General features: G+C 38.5%; 1 protein-coding gene and 1 pseudogene across 4 annotated transcripts in view; both read left to right on the forward strand.

Moving 5' to 3' along the window:
- Positions 1-24127, forward strand: part of FHIT (fragile histidine triad diadenosine triphosphatase) — a 1463343-nt gene that overhangs the window by 80899 nt on the left and 1358317 nt on the right. The gene's annotated exons all lie outside the window — the stretch shown is intronic.
- On the forward strand, positions 7336-7479 carry LOC119043422 (uncharacterized; annotated as a pseudogene).

Here is a 24127-nt window from a genome sequence, read left to right on the forward strand (position 1 = left end):
TGATTCCTGGTCAGGGCACATGCCTTGGTTGCAGGCTGGGTCCCCAGTAGCGAGTATGTAAGGGGAAACACACGTTGATGTTCCCCCCCCCCTTCTCCTCTTTAAAAATAAAAAATATAATCTTTAAAAAATAAACAAAAGTAAAAACTATATGTTATATATGCCCCTGATATGATTATATAAATATTTATGTCTATCACACACACATATAGCACCTTTATTCATAAAAGCCAAAAATTATGATAAAAAAATCCAAGTTTTGATCAATGGGTGAACGAGTTAACAAATTGGGGCATAGTAGTACTATGAGATACTACTTCGCAAACAGGGAACAACAGATACATGTAACAGCATAGGTGAACCTCAAAAGCATTATTGTGACAAAATAAGCCACAAATCAAAATACACATTCTATGATTCCATTTCCATAAAATTTAAGGTTCAGTAATATAAATCAATGGTATGAGAAGTCAGAAAAATGGAGGGGTGAAAGAGACTATTGCCTGGAAAGAATCACATAGGAATTTCCTGGAAATAAATTTATGTCTGGTTTTGGGTGAGGGATCTTTGGGTTTATGAAGATGTTAGGGATCTATCTACTTAAGATTTGTATAGTATACTGTATGTAAACTATCCATTTAAAGCATAGAGGAGAAAAATACATGTAAAAGTTTCTTTTTCATGAAAATGTGACTTGTGCTTGTTTAGAAATGAATAAAAATTCAAAGAACCTAAATTATTCAGAGTGTTATCACACATAAATAATTTTGTAAATTTTATTCCAGCCTTTTGTCTGGGCATGGATTATTTACTTTGTTTTCTTCTGTTCATCCCTCTTTACCTCCCTCTTTGGCAAGTAATGTTCTTTTTTTTACTGGGCTTCTGAATCTGGGAATTATTTTTCCTGAAAGAAAATAATTTACAGAGGAAATTCTTTTGTTCATTTAGCCATGATAGATAGCCTTCAAATTTAAAAAAAATCATGAACATAATGGACAAGTGATAAAGGCAAATGTACCTAGAAAGAACTTGGGATTTGTTTTTATATATGTTTTTTCTAAAGGAAGGAAAACAACTGACTTTCTTGTAAATGGGTAAGTTTCCATGAGTTTTCCTGAAGTTTTCTTTATTTTTTTCTGTTTTCTGCTCTCATATTGTACTTGTAAGCAGGGTTGCAGCTGTAGATGAGTTATTCTATACAATGAATATGAATAGTATTTTATATATTTTTATACAGTTAAAGGATTTATACAAATATTGATGAGATTTTGTTTCTGGTCTTCAAGGAATAGTGGTCAAGTGTTTGTCCTCGGAAATTTGGGCATATTTTGTGGTCTGACAATTCATCACACACTGTTCTTAAATTTCATGTTGCAGCATATTAAAATCAGATTCCAAGATCCTTTGCAGAAAAGACTTGGCACTCTGACTCACCTTATATTGAACGAACATGACAGAAAAATACATAATTTTTTTCTTACCATAAAAGGAAACAAGTGTGAAAATAATGGAAAAGATATAATATAAAAGCAACAGAATTTGCAGTGTGAGTTGCTTAATGTATAATATAGTTATTATCTCACTTAAGCTCCCCAGGTAGTATAACTGCTAATATTAAAAAATCTGTTTTGTCTTCTCACCTCAACAGAATGTTTTGCCTTGAGACTTAATTAATGCATTTCTCTCTTAAGCATGTGTTTTAGACACAATGTGTGTACTCTTAAATAACCTTCAGGAACACCATTCATTTCTGCAGTGTTTCACAGAAAACAACAGTAGAAGGAAGTTGGGACTCTCTGTTCTTTCTGTAAGCAGAAAAGGAGAATTTTGCCGTAGTCATCTTTATTAGAGGCAGCTGTCAGTATGGGATTTTTCCCCTGGATGAAAACAAAAGGTGCCACAGAGGAATGTACATAAAGATGGCACCCATAAGGCATTAGGACAAATAAAAGCAGGTGATATTAATGATGCTCATTAGCAGATGTCACTGTTGGGGATGAAGTAAATTCCACACCACAGTATTTCATATATTACACTTTTCAAAACTGTCAACTATTTGACTTTGATGTATGTTCATGTGAATAGTTTTAATAAGTTCTACAGCCCTTTCTTTGAATATATGGTCAAAAATCTTGTGCAAATTGCTGACAACAATATCACAAAGACTTCTTTGCCTAATGATTGGTCCTTCACTTGGAAATGTGAAGGCTCAGATCATTACATTTCCACTTACTCATGGTGTAAATATTTGTATAAGAATTAATTTTAAAATATAATACGACCAAGCCGGTTTTATAGTTTAAAGCATTCTTGCACAGGCTGTTGCCTGTATAACATGCATAAATTGGCTCTTACTGTAGAAGCCAAAATGCAGAATAATAGCTTGTCAAACTGTCATTTGCAAGTGAGATCATAGATTCTATAGTCCAAATTAGGTTGTGTTCTTTTCATTTTTGTCAGGTCATATTCTAATAACCATATTGTGCACTAAACCCTGTGATTATCCCAATACTTGACAGATGGTAGGCTGTTAATTTATATGTAAGAGACAGTGATTGCCAGCACTCTAACTGTATTCAACAAAATATGAAATGTCAAAATCCACTTTTGGTTACGTTTTCCTTGACTTCATTTTACCAGGGTAATGCTAGGCAGAGGAGTTTCAGTAGCTTATCTTATGTTTAATTTTATTAGTCTGCATCATTTTACTAATCACTAGAAATAGAAGGAATTGAGGAGAAGAAGTGATTTTTCTTGTGTGTGTCATTTTTTTCACTTTACTGTGGAAGTGGTCATCAGTCTGAGGGGTTAATTGAGAGGTGGGAGCAGACAAGATTTAATTGCTCAAAATTAAGGATAATTGTTATATAATAGTACCATACACTGATGTTTAGAAGTATGGTGGGGATCAAAATAATTTAAAAGTTAAAGTTAAAAGTGCACTGGCAAATTCATGAAAAACTATTAGAATGAGTCCCAGCTGGTGTGGCTTAGTGAATTGAGTGCCAGCCTGCAAACCAAATGGTCGCTGGTTTGATTCTCAGTCGGGGCACATGCCAGGGTTGGGGGCCAGGTCCCCAGTAGGGGGCTTGTGAAAGGCAACCACACATTGATGTTTCTCATCCTCTCTTTCTCTCTTCTTATCCCTCTCTCTAAAAATAAATAAATAAAATCTTTTTAAAAAAGTATTAGAATGAGTAAATGATTTCAGCAGTATGGCAAGATATAAGATCAATATACAATAAGCAATTTTATTTCTATACAGCAGGGAACAATCTTAAAATAAGATTAAGAAAGCAATCCCATTCACAATAGTGGCAAAAATGTACAGGAATAAACAACAGAACAATACAGACTCGTACACTGAATACTATAAAATATTGCTGAAATGTAATTAAAGAATAAATATCAATAAATGAAGACATTCCATATTTATGGATTGGAAAACTTAACATTATTAAGATTCTTATATTTCTGCAAATGATCCACATGGTCAATGTAATTCCTTTGAGAATCTCAGGTGGGTTTGGGGGGTTGTTTTTTTGTTTTTAGAGCTTGACAAGCTGATTCCAAAACTCATATAGAACTGTGAACCTGCAACAGACCCTGAACAGCCAGAACAATCTTGAAAAAGAAGAACAAAGTTGGAGGACTAACACTGCCTGATTTTAAAACTTATTAAAAAGCTACAATAATCATGATTGTCAAGGCCACAGAAATAAATCCTTAAGTTTATGGTCAATTGCTTTTTGACAAGAGTGTCGAGAAAATTTAGTGGGTGAAACATTAGCCTTGTCAACAAATGTTGTTGGCATAATTGGATTTCCATATGCAAAAGAATAAATTTAGACCTGTACCTCACACCATACAAAATTAGCTCAAAATCAATCACATTCCTAAATGTCAGAGCTCATATTATAAGACGCCTAGCATAAAACAAGAGTTAATCTTTATGACCTCAGGGTAGGTTCCTTAGATACAACATCAGAAGCACAGACAACAAAATATAAAATAAAGAATTTGACTTCATGAAAATTAAAAACTATTGTGTGTAAAATGACAACATCAAGAAAATGAAAAGATGGCCCACTGATGGAGAGAAAATCATATATCTGATAAAGGACTTTGTATGAATATATAAAGAACTCTTACAACTCAACAATAAAATGACAAATAATCCAACTGAAAAAGGACAAAGGATCTGACCTGGCATATTTCCAAAAAAGATAAACAAATGGTTAATAATCATATGAAAAGACCTCAACAGCATTCATCATTAGGGAAATGAAGTCAAACCAAATGAAACCCACAATTAGGTACTATTTTATATGTACTAGAATGGCTGAAATAAAAAAAGTCAATAACAATTGTTGGGAAATGGAAAAACTGGAACCTTCCTATGTTGCTGGTGGGATTGTAAAATGATACAGCCACTTTAGAAAACTGGTTGTCAGTTCCCCAAAATGTTAAACATAGAGTTATCATATGACCTAGCAAATTTCCTAAGTATATACCCAAGATAATTGAAAAACTATATAATTCAGCCCTGGCTGGTGTGGCTCAGTGGATTGAGTGCTGCCCTGCAAACCAAAGGGTCCCTGGTTTGATTCCCAGTCAGGGCACCTGCCTGGGTTGTGGGCCAGGTCCCTAATAAGGGGCACATGAAGGGCAAACACACTTTGATGTTTCTCTCCCTCTTTCTCTCTAAAAATAAATAAATAACATATCTTTAAAAAAGAAAAAACTATATAATTTATATATATTATGCACACACACACTATCAAACATGTTATTCATGTCAAAAAGCAGAAAAAAGCCACATTTCCATCTGCAATTAGAAATAAACAAATATGATATATTCATATTATGCAATATTATTCAATCCTACAAAGGAATTAAGTACTGATACATGCTACAATATGAATAAGCCTTGAAAATGAACCTTGAAAAATGTTATGCTAACTAAAATAGCCAGTCACAAAAGGCCACATACTGTATGACTTCATAATATGCAAATCAATGGATGGAAAGTAGCTTAGTGGTTGCTAGGGTTTAGAGGAGTTAAGGGAAACTGGAGTGACTGCTAATTGCTCCAGGTTTCTTTTTGGGTTGATGAAATGTTATAAAATTGATTGTGTTATTAGTTGCACAATTCTGTAAATATAATAGAAAGTAATGAATTTCATAATTTTAATAAATGAATTTTATGATATATGAAATATGTCTCAGTAAAACTATAAAAACACATGGGCAATAAAATATAACAGATAATTCATTTATTATTCTAGCATGTAATAATTTTCTAGACTAACAATACTATATCACTTGAAGAGAAAAGAATGTAGTTTCTCATTCAAAAAAGTCCAAAAACAGATCTATGGAAAACTCTTTTTAGGTAATGATTTTCTTGCCATATCTAAATACTAAAATGATGACAGGATCAAGTCTGGGCGAAGATCTTTCTTCTACAGTAATAAAACTATTTAGAAATGATAACAACCAGAGGTTTCCTAGTTGTGAGAGCCTATCTCTAAAAACCAATAGATACACATAACATACATGATAACCATGCACTGTATGTCTTATATGCCATGTGTGCTATACACATACACATGGATACATTATATATAAACTTTATAAAATTATACCAAACTGATTCATGACTGCTTTCTCCTTCCCAATAATTCTTCCAATAATTTTCCCATCATCTGCATAAGATTTCTATCTGCATTTATTTTGTAGAAAATAAATTGTTGAAATTATGTATTATTATTATTATTTAAAAATCAGTTAGGGTCTTTCCCCTCAAACCTGAAACTTCATGATTGGTTAGGCCAGGAATTTTCAACCTTTTTCATCTCATGGTATTACAGAACAGACACACCAGGGCCCGGACTCTGGAGGATGGTATACTAATACGGTCTGGACCACCTACTGGGCTTGATCCTCCATCGCCAATTGGAAAGACGTCTCTCAATTCCAGAGATTTGTGAGAAGGAAGGGAAATGTTTATTTAATACTACACAGAGTTAAAATAGTGACCTAACGTCTTCATTAAAATATCAAAGCCCTTTAGGATATCCACCTATGCACACAGTGCTCCCTTCTCCCCCTGCCCGAATTCAGGGTATGGTAACTAAGGAAAGGAGCACATGTCCATTTTTCCAGGCTGCTGGGACCATCAGCTGTGTCGCTGTCCAGACAGGATCTCCAATTAATCCAAAGTCATGTGGCACCTTCTCACAGTCCACTGGCAAGAGTTCTTTGTACCCATTTTTCTAGGCAAAGTCTCTCCTGCTTCCAAGGCCACATGACCAAAGGGAGCACCCCAAAGCTGCGTGGGCCTCTTCTACCAAAGCTGCAGGGGGCTACACATCACCAAAAGCACCTGGCTTTCTTCTTCAACTGGCTGCAGGTGTCCCCACTCTGGAAAAGCTCTGTGGTTCTTTCCTTTACCTGACCAAGAGGGGGGTCCTTACTCTGCCAAAACCACGTGGCTCTCCCCTTAACTGGCTGCAGTATCTGGGTTTAAATCCCTGTGCCAGTCTTCCTCTGTACCTTCATTTCTGACTCTTCCCACAATCAGTTACACCTGCTAGTATGCCTGTATTTTTCCAAGTTTACTGGGCTGCCATCATGAGTCTGGGCAGGTATGACCCCATGTCCTGGAGCCAATCTTCTCCAAGCTCCTACACAGGTGCTGTAACTTGGGGGACCTGCCCCCAGTTACATCTTGGGGGAAGTGACTTCCATCCCCCTGGCTCCAAGCCTGGCTACAGCCATTTAACATATCCAAGTGGCCTGCCAAAGGCTGTAGATATGTTAAATGACCATGCCATGGATTAGCTACAAGGTTGTGGCTGTACAAAACAGCCCTGCATGTTCCTGCTTCATGTGTCCCTTCCCCCAACTCACACCTGTGGGGGAAGGGGTGAGGACATCTTACATGTCTCTCCAATAATTCCTATACATCTTGAGTTCTGGACACCATTCCAAACCCCTTTTCGGGGTCCCCCTCTCGGCTGAACCCTGTATCAATGGCACACATAAACTATTACTAAAATTCTGTGGCACACCAAAACTATATATTTTTTGCCAATCTGCAATTTAGTTTTGACTATTTCACATCAGATGGATATTGTGTTGGCTGTTGTCATTTTTTAATTTGACAGTCTAAGAGAAAAGAGGCCAGTGCTTCTGACTAAATAGTCTGGTATTGCATGTTTTAAAAATTCTTGTGGCACACTGGTTGAAAATTGCTGGGTTAGGCTACCACTGATTTTGTCATTTTGCAGGAAGTGAAGCACAGCAGCCAGTGCTATTGAGTAACAAATTCATTCTGGCAATGGGCAAGGAGACACCTGATTGGTGGTATTGGTCTGGTATCCGTCAGGGATAAAGCAGAAGTACAGTCCTTAGTTCATTCCAGTTTGAAGCCCGAGTTGGTGGCTAGAGCTGTTTCATGCCTGGGGCACATAACAAAAAAAATCCCCTAGTTTGGGGAAAGAAATGAAATTCTAAAATATATTGTAAGGTATATGTTATTGATCTTCAGTAAGTTGGTGAGGAAAAAAAAAGCTTACTCCATATTTTTAGGCTTTTAGAAAGTTAATATTTTGCCTTATTTTTTTGCTATGTTTCAGAGATCTATTTCCCACCCTAAAATATGGTCTTTGAAGGCTAACAGCCTGATTTTATTGTATTAAAAATTTATTATTTTTAACAGCCTAACCTTAAATGTTAACAATTACTCCTATTTTTTTGATCACCCCTTTTGATACAGTATCTTGTAAGAAAATCCTAATATGAAGAAGTTAATTTACAGAAAATTTGTGGAATAATTTTTCATTTTAAAGAGATTTAAATGTGCCCTGGCTGGGTTGCTCAGTTGGTTAGAGTGTCGCCCCTATATGCCAAGCTTGTAGGTTCAATCCCAGGTTAGGGCTCATACAAGAAGCAACAATGAATGCATAAATAAGTGGAAGAACAAACCGATGTTTCTCTCTCATTCTCTTTCTCTCTCACACTCACTCTCTCAAGTCAATAAGTTAAAAATATGTAAATGTTATGTCATAAATATTATTTTTCCTTTCAATGTGATTTTTAATGGTTACATGACTTTTCATATTGAATCACAATACAGAAATTTTAGAGATGAGTTGGAGAATCTCCAGCCCCATCATGAGGAGGGTAGTATGGTCATAGCAGGTTAGAACTCTATCTTTTCCCCGCTTCAGTGATGAGGGCCCTATTCCAATATACCATTGCCTTGATTCATTTTAGCATGCAGTTCTCAGGAGTACATCTGTAGCATAAAATAATCAATATTCACATTGTTCTTAGATACTGGAGTGGGGGAGTTAGAAGGTGGAAGTTCAATATTAAAATTGCTTTTGATTTAGTGGACTAAACTTTAGTATCAGGAAGAGAAGGGAGTTGGAGGAGAGGGCATACTGGTATTTCCTATACTTAAGAGTGAAGCCAAAATGGAAAAAAAAAAGATATAATCAGAACCCACCACCATTCTAATTCAGCACAGCATATAATTCTCAGTTCAAAAAAAATTTTTAAGAGAAAGCATGTTAAGATAGTATTCCCACGAGCCATTTCTGTGAAAAGTGCGTAAAGCTTTGACTCCCCCGAGAAATTCTTTGCAGTTGAGAAGGTGCTGAGAGCCTTTGGCTGGGGAGGTGGACTGGTCCTTGTAGGTGTATGAATGAGCTGATCTGCATGAAACCTGAATGGTAAAATAAGGCTGACCTAGAGTCATAACGGTGATGCAGATTTGCCACAAAAGGAAGCCCTGGGTAACCAGCTCTGGCCAGAGAGCCTGGGAGCTTGGTACCATGCTTGAGTGCTTTTGAGAACTGACATTGCCATTACAATTCTGAGAAAGCTGGAGTCTGCCCTAGGTCAGTCAACTGATGAAGCTGTAAATGACCTCCATTTTTGGCCGAATCTGAGGAGCACAAAGCAGAGAAACTGTAAAAAGGAACTTATACACTGTAGTTATGGCTCTGTTTTCTGTTTCTGTGACACATTCTCTGTGCTTCTGTGGAATGGCTGGGGGAGGGTGCTTGGTATTGACATTCAAATGAATGTATCAAATATCTCTCTGGGCTACAGAATTTCTTTATCTGATATTGCCACAACAAGCAGCTCAGAGGTATTTGTCTGTATCACTTTGGTCCTTTTATATGCTGACTGTTGAATCAAAGGAGCAGACAACTAAGACTTGTCTTTGAAAAGAAGTTTATTATCAGCATCTTTGAAGCTCTGAAGAGTACTTTCTACTTGGATAAAGCGCCACAATAGGTGGGAGGAAGCAAAGACAGCCTTGTAAGTTTCCCTGTGGCCAAGCAAGCCTTTGTTATCTTTATTAAAAATATGCCTCCAAGCAGGTGGTCCTATTTTGAGTGATACCTCCCAGGGAATCTGCTTGAAAGTAATCACTGGGAACTTCACGTGTCCCTGGTACAGCTTAGGCTGTTTTGAGAAATGTGAAAGAAGATCAAATTGCTGTGCCTCGCATGCTTGGTGTGTCGAACACAGTTATTCTCAAATTTTAAAACTTAAAACTTTGGCAATTATATTAGTAAAGACAAGTAAGCTAGTTGACATCAACACATGCATTCTGTTTGTTCTCTGTGTCCTTGTACCTCCCAGAGAGGGAGATGACCCAGATTCTATATGCATTCAAGACTTGCATTAGATAAGAATGACATATACTTATCATTAGAGCATACTAATTAAAGCAGAAAGTGACATTTCAAAGTAATGATGTTCCCTAGTGTCTCATTGTAAAATACTCCCTAGTCTACTTTTGATGACCTGGTATGCTATGTTTGTTTAAAATATTTTGTTCTGAACGTGTGTTTTCATTGTCAATGGTGGTGAAGACCTTTAAGGTAGGATAGTCTTCTAGATCTTTGATTTTCAACCTGTGTGCCACAAGAATTTTATAAAAAAAATGCAATACCTGACTACTTAGTCAGGGGCACTGACCTCTTTTCCCTTACACTATCAAATTTAAAAAATGATAACAACCAATACAATAGCTGACTGGTGTGAATGAATCAAAAGTATGCCATTTTTTGTAATATCATGAAAAAATATATTTTTTGGTGTGCTACAGAATTTTAGTAATTAGTTTATGTGTGTCATGAGCTGATAAAGGTTGGAAATTGCTGTTCTAGATGAATAAGGAAGGAGACCAATGAGACCTGGTAAGAGCTTTGAGCTTTGATTTCAGTCACATGCGGGGCATGTCCATGCATCTTGCACTCATTCAGCACCTAGATTGCATACTTTCTACTTGCTAATGCCTTTGCTAGGTTCTGGGGACACATTGGTAACTAGGACACAGATGGTTCCTGCCTTCAAGAATCCCTCTTTGATTATGGTCAAAGAAAACAAACCTCTTTGTTTTCTCTTTTGCTTGCTCAGTAGTAGCAGAGTAGAGTGGATGATGTGTTCACAGCTGGTTGCACAAGTGGGGAAAGAGTAGGTTCATAGTTGTGAGCACATGAAACAGTTTATTTTTATATTATTACTTACAATTTGTTGTATTATTTTCCATACAAACAGCTATAAACCTACCTTTGCCCCAGTGTGTATGTATACCCTCACCTGCTTTTGCAGACTTCTAGATATGCTTGGTAAATAAGTATAACAGGAGAAATTTATCCTTATTTATTCTGTAGTTTTTCTCACATTTGTGTCTTGTTTGTCAGCTAAATTTGGATTTAAATTCAATGACCTAGATTTATGTCTAATTCTTCAGTTCTCTGCCTGGTATATTGTTGATGCTTTCAAAGTGCTCATTCCCTTCCCTCCTTTTCCCGTTGTCCTCCCTGGGTAATAATAATAGTGCTGAATGAGATGGTTCCAGTGTTTGCGTTGTGAATCAGGAGTTCTCTAAAATTTCAGTGGGCCTTGTATTGTGGACCCTGTTGTGAAAATTTGCCAACTAAGCCAGCTATCATTGGCTACAATAATATGTAGAAAGTAGAATCTCCTTACATTAAGATTATGAATTTCTAAAAGCTTTTAACCCCAGAGGAAGCCAAGAAATGGCAAATTCCTCAGCCCTCACCAGTTTGGGAAGAGAGGAAGCATGCCCTTCCTCTGTTAACAGAAGGTGTGTAGGGGCTTTCATGTTTGAACATAGACGAGCTGTACAAAAAGTGTCCAAACAAAAGCTGGAAAGAGAAACAAGAAGATGCTTTTTCCCATTACTCATGTTCCTAGTAGTCACAGCAGACAGATATTTTTGTTGGTGTTGTCATCTTCATCATCATATTTATTAAGTATAGAAATCCCATCAAACAGCTATCTCTATTATTCAAATTTTATGGATGACCGAGTCAGTTAGAGTATTTAGGAAACTTACCCTAAGCCACAGAGCTGGAAAATGATATAGGACTCCCATCCAGGGCTGGCTGTTCCCAAAGTGCTCTTGACAATAGACTCTACCATTGCACATCGTCTCTTGTTCTTTTCTATACTCTTTCTTGTACGAACAGTTGTTAAAGGTCTTTAACCTTGTAGATGGCAGCAGGTTAAATATTTAGGCTGCTTTAATCCGTGAGTGAACATTTGCCATTTTCTGTTTTAAAAAATTTATTGAATTTGTTGGGGTGACATTGGTTAATAAAATTATGTAGGTTTTAGGTGTATAATTCTCTAATATTGCCATTTTCTGAAGACTTTTCCAGATGAATTTTTAAAAGTGATTTCCAGGCTTTCCAATGACTCGTGATGGTGACTGACTTGAGGGTACTCTTGTTATTCAACTCCACTTAAAGTTACCAGCATTTTTTAAAGTGCTGTGCCATAAACCCTACCCGGATGATCATAATGCCACATACACATGAGCCAGTCAGGATTCACCATTTGAAAATGAGATTGCTCTTCATGCTGCAGGAAATTGATTGAAGTGTCTATTATATGCGTACCCTGCTATTCACCCTCTTAAAAGAAATCCTGGCTATTTATCTATTTTCCTTCCTGCTTGTAGAAAGGATTTGAGGTAGTTACCAGTATGTTTTATTTATCACTGAGAGCTAAAAATTCAAAGGCAGAATATTATTATGAAAGAGAGCAGTGATGAAATCTTGATGCTGGTCCTGGCATTGATTTTTCTGAGCACCAGTAATGGTGATTTAGAGTCTGGAATTAGTTTTTGCTGTGTGACTTTAGGCGAGGCTAATGGCTTTGAGCGTCAATTCATGATTTGTTAAAAAGGGGGGTTGGAAATAAAAGTAATTCATCACTTTGATGGTCACCTGAGATAATTCTTGTAAAGTACTCAGCACCATGTCTGGTACTCTGGAAGTGTTAAATAAATGTTGTGGTAAAAGGAGTAAGGTAACAAACACACAGCTTCATTTATTCAAAGGAAATCTTCAATGGAAGCTACATATATGAATCTGATTAGCTGTTTTGGTTGGGTAGGTACAGGGCCTGCCATAGAACACAGGTGATCAAGTATGTCCACATAGTTTGGAAATGATGATCCTTGGTTTAAAACTATGGAAAGCAAGTGACAGCAGGCAGTGGTAGGGTAGAGAAAGCACCATGGGCAAGGCAATGGCTGATTTGGGTTTAATTAGGGCTCTGATGCTTTCAGCTCACAGGATCTTAGGCTACTGTTTTAACTGTTCTCAGCCTCAGTTTCCTGTTCTGTGAAAAGCTGATAACAATACTCACCCACCAGGCTTTCTGAGAAACACAGGAGATAATGTGTTGTGAGAAGAGTCCTTGTCTACAGACGTTGCTTTTTGTTGAGGAGATTGGACTAGGATGAAAGCAAGTTTGATAACGAGTTTCAGATGAACTTTATTTATGAGCCAGGTTAGAGTCCAAGGCTGTGGTGACTTTCTTTTTATTTTATTTTATTTTTAAAATATGTTTATTAATTTTAGAGAGGAAGAGAGAGAGAAAAAAAAAAGAAACATTGATTGGTTGCCTCCTATACACACCCTGACCAGAGATTGAACCTGCAACCTAGGTATGTGCCTTGATGGTGAATGGAACCCTCAACCTTTTGGCCCCAGAGCTGGGCCACATTAGCTGAGTTAAAAGGATGTGCTGACTTAAACTTTAAGCCATGAGGTCAAACAAACTGCATTAAAGCAATAGCGGCCCATGGTGTGGCCTGTTGTGCTACTGACACTCTTGTTTGCATCAGCATCATCACTACTAGGCCTTTATGAAGTACCAGTGTGTGGAGCTCCCCTAGGTGCCATTGTAGGTAGCTAGTCAGCTGTTGTGTTTTCAATAAGAGCCTTGTGCTGGGCTGTGAGCTGAAGAGACCTAGCTGTGATCCAAGGCAGGTTCACAAGTGTGGCTGTACACGTGGTAAGAGGGTAGTTGGTGGCTAGAGTAGGGCTTTGTCTGCAGTGTCAGCTTAGCACATGGCCTATTTCTCTGAGAACTGCCCACAACTCTCACCTTCCAGGGTGGACCCTGGCAGTCATGTTTATACAGTGTAATTTGGCTCCTATGGCCATGCCTGAATGGACCAAGGATGCACAGTTGACTCAAGCTGGGCCAGTCAGGTGTCTTTCCCAGAAGATGGGCTTGGGACTAACACATTATAGATATAATGGGTAGATAGATAAACTTGGGAGCTGTAGAAAGTCATGCCTTAGGTTTATTCTCTAATCTTCATAACATTCATACGAAGTAGTTCCTCTTCTTATTTCCATTTTATAGAAGAGGAAACTTGAGTCACAGAGAGGTGAAGTAATTCATCCAAGGCTGTATAGGTGGGTAGCAGCAGAGCCAGGCATGAATCCAGGTAGCATGAACTCATGTCTATAGCCACTATACAACTGCCTTTCTGGGAGAGAGGAAGGAATACGAAAGAGCTACAGAGAAATGCATGTTAAATGACTGTAAGGTGGCAGGGAGGGAGGAGAGAGGGAAACAATAAGACTAATCAACTAAGAGAGTAGGTGCCCTGATTCTGTAGCTTTCTGACTCCAGGGTCCAGACCTTAGTGACTGCATTTTCTACCATTGGGCTTTCAGAAGTATCTCTGTGTCCTTATAAATAAATACCACTTTTTGTGCACAAAGTAGTTTTAATGAGTGTCCATTACTTATAACTGCAAGAGTATTGAGCAAGTGAATGCACTGTCACAATTTGTTTTGGAATACTTTGGGTCATCCATTGGTCTTTGTAGTCCCAGGCATCTCCACATTAACTGTAGGTAGCATCTGCACTGGTGGAGGAGAAAGGTAAGTAACCCAGTGATTGCAGCATAGTGTGATTAGCATTCTGAGAGTCAGCATAAGTTGCTATAGAAACACACACAAAAATATGAGAGACTAGGATAGGGTGTGTGGGGATCAGGGATGATGCCTTGTCAGAGAGGAAATATTTGAGTTGTTTTTTAAAAAATGAGTAGGATTTAGCAATATGAAAAAATGGATGGGAGTAGGGGTTTCCCAGATAGGGAGAATGGTGTATAAAAAAAATGAAACCTATGACCCATTTTGGAAAGGGCAAGCAATTGAGTGTGATGGAAAAGAGAAAGGAGGAGGGATAGAATATGCAACTGCAGTTCTTGGCTGTACCAGACCGTATGGGTCTCCAGTGCTAAGCAATAGAGTTTGAACCTTATTCTAGAAACTAGCAGTTCATTTACTACTGGGTTCTTTCTCTTTCTTCAACATAGAAACATCTGTAGATTTTGAAATCTAAAATGTGGCATTCTGACAACATTAAAGATAGTTTTAGGAAAAAGAACACACATGTAGATTCCCAACACCCAGCACCATTATTCTTTTCACTTTTGCACATTATCTTCTAATTCTCAAACATGCCCACTTTTATACATGGTTGCAATTCATCTACATATCATTTTCACTTCCCAGGAGATCAAAAAGGATTTCTATGTTTCTATGTTGTTCTCTTCTAATTATTATAACGGCATGATAAAAACACAGCTTTTCTGAGGAGCCACACTGCTCCAAGAAATGTATTAAGTTGTGGTGACACAAAGATGTATGAACTGAAGATTCCTGCTTTTGAGCAATTCTGGATCTGGAATACTTGTGCTGAAATATTTAACCATACACATTTTAAGCACATGTGTGTTTACTATTATTATTTTCTGAAAAATTTATTTAGTTCTTTGAGGTTAGACTGAGGGATTTTCTATGCTTTCTATACTCACTGTCCCTGGCCCTGACCCTGTTACAAATGTTCTGTGATTAAAAAATGGCCACATCTTCATGTGCTTCTTACATGTTCATGCACTACTTACCTGGTGTCTTTTTTATATGTTATGCTCCAAGTACCCTGAAAGCCATTTGGTGGTTTACCATAAACAGGCTCCAAATCAATCTCTTGAGCCAAGTTAATTTGGTTATGAAACATTATCTTGATTGTGGCAAGTGTCCAGTTGTCATCTTTTTTAATGATGCAGGCTTCCACTGCCTAAACTAATTACAAACCAGTTCCATTCTAGGGAGGGTTGCATTGCCTAACGAAACCTCCTTGAGCCAGTCCTGAGTGTGTTGGTGATGTGATCACATCTGCCTTTCCTTCCTCTGGCCTTCTGTGGATATCATCAATGTCATTCTCTTTCCCTCTCTGCTCTTGTGTTAAAGAAAATAGGATTGATTGGCCAAAATTGCTCCTTAAATTAAAATTTGCCTCCTACCTCCAGCATGATCATGAGCCTTCAAATTAAAGATGCAGATAATTTTGCAGTCAGATTTACATTTTTGTCTGTAATGAATTTAAAGTCTTACCATGTTTTACTTTTCCCCTTTTATGAGGCTTTATTGACTTAATTTAGCTTGTGGGTTGGGTGGTATTTTGTTGTTAGTTTTTGCTTCAGTCTTTGTATTCAAATGTCCTTATTTTTTTCATTCCCAATCTTGCATATTTACAGAAAAGGCATTGATCAATTGGTATAAATAATTTAAAAAGCCCTCAAAGAAGTATGTTCATTAAAGAGTTTAGAAGTGCTCCATTATCCATGTAGTGAAGAAATGGACAAGGAAGCTAATTAAACTGTATTCTTTGGAAATCCTTGTATCTGATTTAACTCTGTGTGTGTGTGTGTGTGTGTGTGTCTGTGTGTGTGTGTGTTTAGATACAAGTGTGAGTTATTGACACATACTCAAAATGAGGTAGTTTGTTATGCCATAGTGATGCAGGCATTCTGGGGGTCTGGGGACCCAAGTGTCTGTGACCCACTGTGGATTCTTGGCTTCATGCAGGAAAGAATTCACTAGCAGAGAGTCCAAAGTGAAAGTGAATTTATTAGTGAAGCAGTGAAACAGAGAATGGGCTACTCCACAGACAGTGCAGCCTGTTTTTAGAGGAATTTTCTCCCTTTATTGAAGTTCATTTAATCTGGGGGCAGGGTATTCAATGAAGGGGAGGAATATTCAGGATCTTCGCAAGGAAGGGCTGAAGATTTCTCAGAGAAGCTCCATGGGCCATGTTGTGTCCTTATATGGGCTTTCTATTTCTGCTCATGGCAGCTCAGGGTATGTTGTTTAGCATGCTAATGTATTACAATGAGTGTATAATGAAGCTAGGGTTACTTTTAGGTGAAATTGGTTGCCATGTTGGATCAAGCTGGTCTCTCTGGTTTGAAGCCATCAGTCCATTAAGAGTTGGTCTCACTAACTCCTTGACAGCTCCTGTATCTTTAATTGATTGCAGCTGTTTTGACACATACTCTATCTCAATTGACCTTACACACTTCTAAAAACTCTCTTAACCTCAGTTTCTTCCCTTTAAAATGAGAGCAACAGTAGTTATTATTATATACAGTTGCAGGGGTAGTTCATTTGATGATACTGCAAAGTGCTTGACACATAATAAATGCTCAGTAAATATCAATGGTTAATTTCATGACCCTTGTCTTTCAGGAGTACAAAGCTTCCTCTATGATATTAACTTTAAGCTACTAATAAGTCCCTAAGTTCATCTCTTTGTCAAGAGGCCAAAAGCATCGTGAGAAGGCTACAACCCTAGGAAAACGTTTTGAGTCATTTTTCTCCTAGCCTTTCTTCCCTTTTTACCAGGCTAGGCTGTATGCTTAATCATTGCCACCTAGTTCTAACCAATACACCTTTATAGCAGATTCCCTGGGAGGCCATTGTCACAGTCCTTGTCTCTGATTTCAACTGCAGCTGTGGTGGCAAGCTTTGTCACTTCCTACCTTTTTAAGCACTTGCTGTGCTCCTTTTCTGCTTTCTTCCCCAGGACCATCTCTCAGGAAGGGAGCCTGCTTAGCCTGGGCCACAGAGGAGCCTGGAAGTGTGGAGGAGTAAATGTCCTCAGGGGCCACATCACCCATTGGGCATTTGGATATGTGTATAAATGCTGCAGACTTCCATTCTTCAGGTGCATAATTCTGGATATATTCTGTACACTTCTTAGGAGGTCCTGGCCAAATCAAGCTCCTTGCTATCAGTGGCCAACTTGATAATGTACTCTTCTACTGGGTTTTACTCCATCCCTGTCTTACTCTGTATTCCCTCATCCGTGTTTCCTGGAACCACCTCCCAAATAAACTCAACACCTAAACCCTTGTCTCGGGCTCTGCCTTCAAGAGAACCCAACCCATGACAGCCCTGGAATCTCCAGCCTCCTGATGTTTCTAGGCCCTGCCTATATAATCTTTAGTCCTGGATTATTTCTCCTTCCTTTCTAGCTCAAAGGGAAGAGCTATCTCATGGATTTTCATGGCCAGACTCTATGATCTTGAAGTCCTTCTAGCCCAAAGGCTATCGTAACTTGTTTGCTTTTTTTAAAGTTTATTTTATTGATTATGCTATTATAGTTGTCCCAATTTTTCCTTTGTCTCCCTCTACCTGGTATCTTCCTTCCCTCCAGCATTCCCTCACCTTACTTCATGTCCAAGGGTCATGCATATAAGTCCTTTGAGTTCTCTATTTCCTATACCTAACACCTCCCTGCCTATTTTGTACCTACCAATTACATTACTTAACCTTTGTATCTTTTCCCCCATTCTTTCCCTTTCACTACCCACTGATAACTCTCCAAATGATTTCTATAACTGTGATTCTGTTCATGTTTGCTTAGTTTGTTTTTGTTGTTGATAGTTGTGAATTTATTGCCATTTTATTGTTCATAGTTTGGATCTTTTTTTTTAAGTAAGTCCCTTTAACATTTTGAATAATAAGGGCTTGGTGATGATGAACTCCTTTATCTTCACCTTGTCTGGGAAGCACTTTATCTGATCTTTCATTCTAAATGGTAGCTTTGCTGGATAGAGTAATCTTGGTTGTAGGTTCTTGATTTTCATCACTTTGAACATTCTTGCCAGTCTCTTCTAGCCTGAAAACTCTCTTTTAAGAAGTCAGTTGATAGTCTCATGGGAACTCCTTTGTAGGTAATTCTGCTTTTCTTTTACTGCTTTTAAGATTCTCTCTCTTTTTTAAATATATTTTATTAATTATGCCATTACAGTTCTATTCCCCCCTTCATTCCCCTCCACCCTGCACACCCCTCCCCCAACATTCCCCTCTTTAGTTTATGACCACGTGTCTCAAGTTCTTTGGATTCTATATTTCCCCTACTATTCTTACCCTCTCCCCTATCTATTTTTTACCTACCGTCTATGCTACTTATTTTACTGTCTATGCTACTTATTTTCTGTACCTTCTCCTCCCACTCCTCTGTTGCTTCCCTCCACGTGATCTTCATTTCTATGGTTCTGCTCCTGATCTAGCTGATTTCTCAAAAGAGACCTTACAGGGAAGAAGGGGCTGGAAAGAAGTATTCCAAGTCAAGAAATCCAAAGACCTACAACCAAGATTGATCTATCCAGCAAAGCTTTCATTTAGAATGGAAGAACAGATAAAGTGCTTCTCAGATAAGATCAAATTCAAGGAGTTCATCATTACCAAGCCCTTATTACATGAAATGTTAAAGGGACTTACCTAAGAAAAGGAAGATAAAAAATATGAACAGTGAAAGGACAGCAAACTCACAGTTACTAAGAACCACACCTAAAAAAATAAGATTCTCTCTTAATCTTTAACCTTTGGTAATTTAAGTATGATGTGTCTTGGTGTGTTCTTCTTTGGGTCCAACTTCTTTGAGACTCTCTATGTTTCCTGGACTTGTATGTTTATTTACTTTACTAAATTAAGGGAATTTTCTTTCATTATTTTTTAAAATAAATTTTCAATTTCTCACTCTTACTCTTCCTCTTCTCCTCTAGCATCCCTATGATTTGGATATTGGCCCTTTTGGAGATGTCCCAGAGTCTTCTTATTCTTTCCTCATTATTTTGAATTCTTATTTCTTCATTCTGTTCTGGTTGATTATTTATTTCTTCTTTATGTTCCAAATCACTAATTTGAATTCTGGCTTCCTTCCCTTCACTATTGGTTTCCTGTGGATTTTTCTTTATTTCGTTTAGTGTAGGCTTCATTTCTTCCCTTGTGCTTTTGCCTGATTCAGTGAGTTCTCTGAGCATACTTATTATTACTGTCTTGAACTCTGCATCTGGCTATCTCCATTTCACTTAGTTCTTTTTCTGGGATTTTATTCCATTCTTTCATTGGGGCCATATTTCTTTGTCTCCTTAACTTGGTAGCCTCCCTGTGTTGTTTCTGTGTATTAGGTAGAGCTGTTTTGACTCCCTGTCTTAGCACACCTGTTAAATTGTATGGGGTGGAGCCTTAGGTATTTCCCAGGGTGGGGCAACCAACTTCACTGCTTTGTGGCTCTCTGTGTACAGGAGGGGTCAGAGAGAGAAGACAATGCCACTGAGGCTTGCTTAGCATTCACCCTATACACAAGAAGTCACTTCACCCCTTTTCTATATGTGACTGGTGCCCCTCTAGCTACTGCCCAGGTGGTGACTCCTAGAGTGGGTGGATATGAGTTTGTTCTAGGACCATGCTAACCCTTTAGTTGGCCTCTCCCAAGAGACTATCAATTTCTTCCACTGCCCCAACCCCTGCTGGTTTTTATAGGCAGAAGTTGTGAGGCTTTACTTTTCCAGCCCTGGAACCATGGGCTGTGAGTTCTGGCCTGGGGCTGGGATCACTTGCTCCTAAGGTATCCCTCCTGATTTTATCCACCACATGTGAATGTGGGATTGCCTGTTCTTCTGGACACTTCACTGCTGCCACCTTGCCACCACTACACTGCATCCTCTTTGACCCTGCTCCCTATCTTCACCCCTCCTTCCTGTCTGGATGAATATTGCTTCTTTAAATCCTTGGTTGTTGGACTTTCTGGCAGTTAAATTTTCTGGCAGTTCTGGGTGTTTTTTGTTTTGAGGTTAGTTGTGATCCTTCTTATGGTTGTGTAAGGAGACAAAGTGTGTCTACCTGTACCTCCGTCTTGACAGGAAGTCATGACTTGTTTACTTCTATACCTGCATTGTAGAGTGCTTGGCTCATAGTATGAGCTCAACAACTGCTTATTGAATTGGTGAAAGAATGAATTATTCCCTTTCTCCTGCATGTGTTTTAGTTTCCTCTCCACATATGCTGTTCTCATCATTGGTTGTTCTCTGAATCTTTTAAAGGTTTTATTTATTTATTTTTAGAGAGAGAAGAGAGGGAGAAAGGGAAGGAGAGAAACATTGATGTGTGAGAGAAACATAGATCAGTTGCCTCTTGCACACACCCTAACTGGGGGCCTGGCCACAACCCAGGCATGTGCTCTGACCAGAAATTGAACCTGCAGCCTTTTGGTTTGTGGGACAATGCTCAATCCACTGAGCCCCACTAGTCAGGGCCAGCATTGCTTGTTCTTTTAGACTTTCTTTCTGGAAGTCCTGAGATCTCTTACCTTTGGAAGTAAACATTGTGGCCTGAATAATTGAGCCCACCTCTTTATTAGGTCTACTAGCCACCTCCCACCCCTTGGCAATATTGGTCCTTACTGAACACTTTTTGTTTTTTGAAATCTGCCTTTCTTGATTTGTTGAAATCTAATTTTCCTGGTTCTTCTCATGGCTCTCAGACTTTTCTTTCCTAGTGTTTTTGCTGGCTTGTTAGTGGATGCTACATTTTGCTTCTCTAGGACTCCTTCTTGAGTTCATTCTTTTTTGGAGTTACATGTTCAGCCTGAGTACAGCAGTGACTCACATCTCTTCATCTCTGTAGATGATTCCTAAATCTGTCGTCTCCAGATTAACCCTCCTGGGTTCAAAGCTTTTAGAAATCTCCATCTGAAATTCTTGCAGATATACAAGCTGGAATACATTTTCTTCTTTTTACCTCTTTCTCTTTTTCCATACTCTGGCTTAGTTAATGGTCTCACCATCTACCTGGTAACACAGTATATAAGCCTTTATTTGATCCTTAACTGCCTTCCCTTAATCATTGCTTTCAATAATTTTTGAGTTTCTACTGTGAGCCAGACCCTATGCAGGCTTGTGGGGATACATGAACAACCAAATAGAGCCTCAAGAGGCTCATAGTCTGATAGCAGATAAATCAATTAATCTAATTTAGCTCACAAATGCAGTATTAAAAACTGAGGTAAATGGTATGGAAGAAAAGTCCAGTGTTCTTTGACAGCATGTCACCAAAGGGCCTAAGTCATTCCTGGGGTTTGCACACCTTCCTTTTGGAAGAGTGGCAGTTGATCTGAGATCTAAAGGATGAGTAGGAATTAATCAAGGGAGAAGAACTCTTTTCTTTTTGTCACTATACACTATAGTCCCCAGGTCCCTTTGATTGTGCTTGTGAAATGGCTCAGTTTTTCTATCTTCGGTTCTCAGTCTGGACCATTGCCATTCCCATCACCTCCCCCAGAACCATGTACGAATTTTAATATTGCTGATAGAGTGCTTTGACCAAACACAAATCTGACCACATGTTTTCTCCTACTTCCAGCTTAAAACCATTGGTAGCTCCCTAGGGCTTCCAGGGCAAAACCCTAACCATGTGGCATGACATTCAAAGACTTTCCAAATTTTGATTCTCACCTTTATTTCATCTCCTGCCACTTCACAGCACATGGCCACTATAGACTCTGCAGTTTCCTGAAGATAGACACCATGTCTTTGTAGGCTTTCATGCCTTGGTTCATTCATTTATAAGCTTTGAGTTCCTCTGTCCTTTTGCTCCTCCTAGTCAGCTCCTACTGGTACTGTTAGGCCCTACATATGTCACATCCTCACATCCAGCATGAGAGTCTTCTTAGCCCTTTATCCGTGTCGCCATATTTATATTTGCACATATTTCCATCTGCTTGCCTTATATTAACTTAGTTTTCTACAGCATGTGTTCCTTGGGGATCAAGATTGTGTTGTGCTCATCTTTCCCTTTCTAGGCGTTTAGTAAATATTTGTGATTTAAATTTTTTTATTTATTGGTTTTAAAGAAAGAGAGGGAGGGAGAGAGGAAGAGAGAGAGAGACTGTGCAAAAAAATGAAACATTGATTTATTGCTCCACTTATTCATGCATTCATTGGTTTATTCTTGTATGTGCTCTGACTGGGGATGGAATCCTCAACCTTGGCATATTGGGACAATGCTCTAACCAATATGTGTCAGGGCTAAATAATTGTGATTTAATTGTCCATGTGAGGATAGAGTAAGGGAGGTAAAGACACTGGGGGAGGGTAGAAGAGCTGAAAGAAAAAAAAATAAACCTTTTTTAATTATATGAACTGGTGATCCCAAGTAGGAGTTCATCAAGACATACATGTAGGTGGTACAGGCACAGTAATCATTTGGTGTTCCTTTAGCAATCAAGTGAAATAACAGATTTTGGCAGTGCTGCTGGTAGAGAAGGATGAGGACAGATTGTGGTATCCTGGTCTGCATACCCCACTCAGGAAAACAAAAGCCCTCTGGTTGTTGGGCGCACTGTACATGAAGGCATTTTATTAACTTTATTTTGTTACTGAGCATACCTTGGTTGTAATTCTTATAATTATACACAATTGTCTTCTTGAAGAAAGTTCTAATAAATGCCATTTTCTTCACTGTGTTACTTTTCTGGGGATATTTTAGTACTTCTAGATGGGTACCCTGGGCAGCTGCTGGCCAGTCTTGTTACTCCTGCTTGGATACTGAGAAATGAACGCTGGGTTGTATAAAGCTCTTTAACAACACTACACCAATTACCTATAAAGAATTTTTTTCAGGCCTGGCTTATATCCATTGAACTAACTTTTTTTTTTTATTTCAAAATTGTCAGGATGTTGCTGTGAAATGTGTGGCAGAATGGGGCTAGTGTTCTGTTCTGTGTTCTTACAAATAATAGGCAAATGCCAGTGGCCTATGGGCAAGAGTGGGCTGCTAAGTCTCCAAATTTGCCAAACCTGTTGGTGCCTGGGCTACCTCAAAGGTCCAGTTTCCACTCATGCATCCTATCCTGAGCCTGGTGGGAAGGAGTGTTTAGTGATGTCAATCATCTTGGGGTGACTTTTAGGGCAGACAGGCTGCCTATACTTGAGTATGCCCAGGAAGGAAATTGTGTAAATGACAACTAAAAATGGGCGCTAAGGGGATGTCTTTCTGCCCTTTTGACTTTGTCCCTGAGATTTCAACTTACCGATGCCGATGCCCACTAAAAATGCAGCAGACAATAGTCGTCCCTCAGTTGCTAAGGGCCAGGGATGTAGAGTAGGAGAAAGATCAGGTCAGCTTTCCAGAGTACTGAGTACTCAATCTGTGCCAGCCACTGTGTAGATGCTGGGAGAACAAAGGGGTATACAACATGGCCCTCATCCTGCAAGAGGTATTAACTTTATTTATTGAACTTTTTAAGTCCCTCCCGCTTCTAGGTGTCAATGGAAGTGGCAATATGCTACTGGTCTTTTAGAAAATTCAGATTTATATTCTTAATCTACAGATCTTTCATCGGAACTTAGGTGAACTACCTTAACCTTATGTGTTTTACAAAGTGCTTTATATGGTGTTTTATAAAATGGTTTCACTGGCTGGTGTAGCTCAGTGGATTGAGCCACGATCCCAGTAGGGCAGAAAAAGGCAACCATACATTGATGTTTCTCTCCCTCTCTCCTTCCCTTCCCCTCTAAAGACAAATAAATAAAATATTAAAAAAAAAAAGGTTTCAAAGATATTATCTCATCTGAGCCTCACAGAGGGCTAGTGTCATTATGCTTATTTTACTGGTAAGAATAATG

Source organism: Artibeus jamaicensis, unplaced genomic scaffold, assembly GCF_021234435.1.
Source record: "Artibeus jamaicensis isolate MK-2021 breed Jamaican fruit bat unplaced genomic scaffold, CSHL_Jam_final contig_519, whole genome shotgun sequence".
In the NCBI taxonomy this organism is placed as follows: Eukaryota; Metazoa; Chordata; class Mammalia; order Chiroptera; family Phyllostomidae; genus Artibeus; species Artibeus jamaicensis.